General features: G+C 37.9%; 11 pseudogenes; all 11 read right to left on the bottom strand.

Annotated features, from left to right (window-relative positions):
• Positions 1–697: 697 nt before the first annotated feature.
• LOC149620054 (5S ribosomal RNA) lies at positions 698–816 on the bottom strand (annotated as a pseudogene).
• Positions 817–935: 119 nt separating this feature from the next.
• Positions 936–1038, bottom strand: LOC149620053 (5S ribosomal RNA; annotated as a pseudogene).
• Positions 1039–1175: 137 nt separating this feature from the next.
• LOC149620052 (5S ribosomal RNA) lies at positions 1176–1294 on the bottom strand (annotated as a pseudogene).
• A 117-nt stretch (positions 1295–1411) lies between these two features.
• Positions 1412–1514, bottom strand: LOC149620051 (5S ribosomal RNA; annotated as a pseudogene).
• Positions 1515–1651: 137 nt separating this feature from the next.
• Positions 1652–1770, bottom strand: LOC149620050 (5S ribosomal RNA; annotated as a pseudogene).
• A 358-nt stretch (positions 1771–2128) lies between these two features.
• Positions 2129–2247, bottom strand: LOC149620049 (5S ribosomal RNA; annotated as a pseudogene).
• Positions 2248–2605: 358 nt separating this feature from the next.
• Positions 2606–2724, bottom strand: LOC149620048 (5S ribosomal RNA; annotated as a pseudogene).
• Positions 2725–3558: 834 nt separating this feature from the next.
• On the bottom strand, positions 3559–3677 carry LOC149620047 (5S ribosomal RNA; annotated as a pseudogene).
• Positions 3678–3796: 119 nt separating this feature from the next.
• On the bottom strand, positions 3797–3899 carry LOC149620046 (5S ribosomal RNA; annotated as a pseudogene).
• Positions 3900–4036: 137 nt separating this feature from the next.
• LOC149620045 (5S ribosomal RNA) lies at positions 4037–4155 on the bottom strand (annotated as a pseudogene).
• A 357-nt stretch (positions 4156–4512) lies between these two features.
• Positions 4513–4631, bottom strand: LOC149620044 (5S ribosomal RNA; annotated as a pseudogene).
• Positions 4632–5000: the final 369 nt, after the last annotated feature.

Here is a 5000-nt window from a genome sequence, read left to right as displayed (position 1 = left end):
TCCCAAGTACTGACTGCGCTCGACGCTGTTTAACTTCGGTTATCGGACGAGAACCGGTGTTTTCAGCGTGATATGGCGTTGCCGAGAGTGTTAGATAATAATTCGAATTTAAATTAAGTGATACAAATTAACCTTCATCTTTTTAAAATAATAACAAAAAGAAAACATGTTTGCTTTTTTCATATCTATTAAAATTTAAATGAGGAAAAAAAAATGAAAAAGCCAACGGCACGCCATGTTCCTAAGTGGTCTCCCTCCCAAGTTCTGACTGCGCTCGACGCTGCTTAACTTCGGGGATCGGACGACAACCGGTGTATTAAGCGTGATATGGCCGTTGCCGAGAGTGCTAGTTAATAATTTGAATTTAATTAACCTTCATCTTTATAAAACAATAACAAAAAGAAGATATGTTTGTTTTTTCATATCTGGTGGAATTTAAGAGGAAACAAAAGTGAAAAAGCCACCGGCACGCAGTGTTCCCAAGTAGTGACTGCGCTCGACCCTGCTTAACTTCGGTGATCGGACGAGAACCGGTGTTTTCAACGTTATATGGCCGTTGCCGAGAGTGCTAGTTAATAATTCGAATTTAAATTAAGTGAGACAAATTAACCTTCATCTTTTTAAAACAATAACAAAAAGATAACATGTTTGCTTTTTTCATATCTATTAAAATTTAAAAGAGGAAAAAAAGTGGAAAAGCCAACGGAACGCCTTGTTCCTAAGTGGTCTCCCTCCCAAGTACTGACTGCGCTCGACGCTGTTTAACTTCGGTGATCGGACGAGAACCGGTGTTTTCAGCGTGATATGGCCGTTGCCGAGAGTGCTAGTTAATAATTTGAATTTAATTAACCTTCATCTTTATAAAACAATAACAAAAAGAAGATATGTTTGTTTTTTCATATCTGGTGGAATTTAAGAGGAAACAAAAGTGAAAAAGCCAACGGCACGCAGTGTTCCCAAGTACTGACTGCGCTCGACGCTGCTTAACTTCGGTGATCGGACGAGAACCGGTGTTTTCAGTGTGATATGGCCGTTGCGGAGAGTGCTAGTTAATAATTCGAATTTAAATTAAGTGAGACAAATTAACCTTCATCTTTTTAAAACAATAACAAAAAGAAAACATGTTTGCTTTTTTCATATCTATTAAAATTTAAAAGAGGAAAAAAAAGTGAAAAAGCCAACGGCACGCCTTGTTCCTAAGTGGTCTCCCTCCCAAGTACTGACTGCGTTCGACGCTGCTTAACTTCGGTGATCGGACGATAACCGGTGTATTTAGCGTAATATGGCCGTTGCCGAGAGTGCTAGTTAATAATTTGAATTTAATTAACCTTCATCTTTATAAAACAATAACAAGAAGAAGATATGTTTTTTTTCATATCTGGTGGAATTTAAGAGGAAACAAAAGTGAAAAAGCCAACGGCACGCAGTGTTCCCAAGTACTGACTGCGCTCGACGCTGCTTAACTTCGGTGATCGGACGAGAACCGGTGTTTTCAGTGTGATATGGCCGTTGCGGAGAGTGCTAGTTAATAATTCGAATTTAAATTAAGTGAGACAAATTAACCTTCATCTTTTTAAAACAATAACAAAAAGAAAACATGTTTGCTTTTTTCATATCTATTAAAATTTAAAAGAGGAAAAAAAAGTGAAAAAGCCAACGGCACGCCTTGTTCCTAAGTGGTCTCCCTCCCAAGTACTGACTGCGTTCGACGCTGCTTAACTTCGGTGATCGGACGATAACCGGTGTATTTAGCGTAATATGGCCGTTGCCGAGAGTGCTAGTTAATAATTTGAATTTAATTAACCTTCATCTTTATAAAACAATAACAAGAAGAAGATATGTTTTTTTTCATATCTGGTGGAATTTAAGAGGAAACAAAAGTGAAAAAGCCAACGGCACGCAGTGTTCCCAAGTAGTGACTGCGCTCGACCCTGCTTAACTTCGGTGATCGGACGAGAACCGGTGTTTTCAACGTTATATGGCCGTTGCGGAGAGTGCTAGTTAATAATTCGAATTTAAATTAAGTGAGACAAATTAACCTTCATCTTTTTAAAACAATAACCAAAAGAAAATATGTTTGCTTTTATTCATATCTATTGGAATTTAAAAGAGGAAAAAAAAGTGAAAAATCCAACGGCACGCAGTGTTCCTAAGTGGTCTCCCTCCCAAGTTCTGACTGCGCTCGACGCTGCTTAACTTCGGGGATCGGACGATAACCGGTGTATTAAGCGTGATATGGCCGTTGCCGAGAGTGCTAGTTAATAATTTGAATTTAATTAACCTTCATCTTTATAAAACAATAACAAAAAGAAGATATGTTTGTTTTTTCATATCTGGTGGAATTTAAGAGGAAACAAAAGTGAAAAAGCCACCGGCACGCAGTGTTCCCAAGTAGTGACTGCGCTCGACCCTGCTTAACTTCGGTGATCGGACGAGAACCGGTGTTTTCAACGTTATATGGCCGTTGCCGAGAGTGCTAGTTAATAATTCGAATTTAAATTAAGTGAGACAAATTAACCTTCATCTTTTTAAAACAATAACAAAAAGATAACATGTTTGCTTTTTTCATATCTATTAAAATTTAAAAGAGGAAAAAAAGTGGAAAAGCCAACGGAACGCCTTGTTCCTAAGTGGTCTCCCTCCCAAGTACTGACTGCGCTCGACGCTGCTTAACTTCGGTGATCGGACGATAACCGGTGTATTTAGCGTAATATGGCCGTTGCCGAGAGTGCTAGTTAATAATTTGAATTTAATTAACCTTCATCTTTATAAAACAATAACAAGAAGAAGATATGTTTTTTTTCATATCTGGTGGAATTTAAGAGGAAACAAAAGTGAAAAAGCCAACGGCACGCAGTGTTCCCAAGTACTGACTGCGCTCGACGCTGTTTAACTTCGGTTATCGGACGAGAACCGGTGTTTTCAGCGAGATATGGCGTTGCCGAGAGTGTTAGATAATAATTCGAATTTAAATTAAGTGAGACAAATTAACCTTCATCTTTTTAAAATAATAACAAAAAGAAAACATGTTTGCTTTTTTCATATCTATTAAAATTTAAAAGAGGAAAAAAAAAATGGAAAAGCCAACGGCACGCCATGTTCCTAAGTGGTCTCCCTCCCAAGTTCTGACTGCGCTCGACGCTGCTTAACTTCGGGGATCGGACGACAACCGGTGTATTAAGCGTGATATGGCCGTTGCCGAGAGTGCTAGTTAATAATTTGAATTTAATTAACCTTCATCTTTATAAAACAATAACAAAAAGAAGATATGTTTGTTTTATCATATCTGGTGGAATTTAAGAGGAAACAAAAGTGAAAAAGCCACCGGCACGCAGTGTTCCCAAGTAGTGACTGCGCTCGACCCTGCTTAACTTCGGTGATCGGAAGAGAACCGGTGTTTTCAACGTTATATGGCCGTTGCCGAGAGTGCTAGTTAATAATTCGAATTTAAATTAAGTGAGACAAATTAAACTTCATCTTTTTAAAACAATAACAAAAAGATAACATGTTTGCTTTTTTCATATCTATTAAAATTTAAAAGAGGAAAAAAAGTGAAAAAGCCAACGGACCGCCTTGTTCCTAAGTGGTCTCCCTCCCAAGTACTGACTGCGCTCGACGCTGTTTAACTTCGGTGATCGGACGAGAACCGGTGTTTTCAGCGTGATATGGCCGTTGCCGAGAGTGCTAGTTAATAATTTGAATTTAATTAACCTTCATCTTTATAAAACAATAACAAAAAGAAGATATGTTTGTTTTTTCATATCTGGTGGAATTTAAGAGGAAACAAAAGTGAAAAAGCCAACGGCACGCAGTGTTCCCAAGTACTGACTGCGCTCGACGCTGCTTAACTTCGGTGATCGGACGAGAACCGGTGTTTTCAGTGTGATATGGCCGTTGCGGAGAGTGCTAGTTAATAATTCGAATTTAAATTAAGTGAGACAAATTAACCTTCATCTTTTTAAAACAATAACAAAAAGAAAACATGTTTGCTTTTTTCATATCTATTAAAATTTAAAAGAGGAAAAAAAAGTGAAAAAGCCAACGGCACGCCTTGTTCCTAAGTGGTCTCCCTCCCAAGTACTGACTGCGTTCGACGCTGCTTAACTTCGGTGATTGGACGATAACCGGTGTATTTAGCGTAATATGGCCGTTGCCGAGAGTGCTAGTTAATAATTTGAATTTAATTAACCTTCATCTTTATAAAACAATAACAAGAAGAAGATATGTTTTTTTTCATATCTGGTGGAATTTAAGAGGAAACAAAAGTGAAAAAGCCAACGGCACGCAGTGTTCCCAAGTACTGACTGCGCTCGACGCTGCTTAACTTCGGTGATTGGACGAGAACCGGTGTTTTCAGTGTGATATGGCCGTTGCGGAGAGTGCTAGTTAATAATTCGAATTTAAATTAAGTGAGACAAATTAACCTTCATCTTTTTAAAACAATAACAAAAAGAAAACATGTTTGCTTTTTTCATATCTATTAAAATTTAAAAGAGGAAAAAAAAGTGAAAAAGCCAACGGCACGCCTTGTTCCTAAGTGGTCTCCCTCCCAAGTACTGACTGCGTTCGACGCTGCTTAACTTCGGTGATCGGACGATAACCGGTGTATTTAGCGTAATATGGCCGTTGCCGAGAGTGCTAGTTAATAATTTGAATTTAATTAACCTTCATCTTTATAAAACAATAACAAGAAGAAGATATGTTTTTTTTCATATCTGGTGGAATTTAAGAGGAAACAAAAGTGAAAAAGCCAACGGCACGCAGTGTTCCCAAGTACTGACTGCGCTCGACGCTGTTTAACTTCGGTTATCGGACGAGAACCGGTGTTTTCAGCGTGATATGGCGTTGCCGAGAGTGTTAGATAATAATTCGAATTTAAATTAAGTGATACAAATTAACCTTCATCTTTTTAAAATAATAACAAAAAGAAAACATGTTTGCTTTTTTCATATCTATTAAAATTTAAATGAGGAAAAAAAAATGAAAAAGCCAACGGCACG

This window comes from Phalangium opilio, unplaced genomic scaffold (assembly GCF_054372755.1).
Source record: "Phalangium opilio isolate 3A_F unplaced genomic scaffold, DU_Popi_V2 ptg000209l_1, whole genome shotgun sequence".
NCBI classification, from domain to species: domain Eukaryota; kingdom Metazoa; phylum Arthropoda; class Arachnida; order Opiliones; family Phalangiidae; genus Phalangium; species Phalangium opilio.
This window is presented reverse-complemented; position numbering and strand designations above follow the sequence as displayed.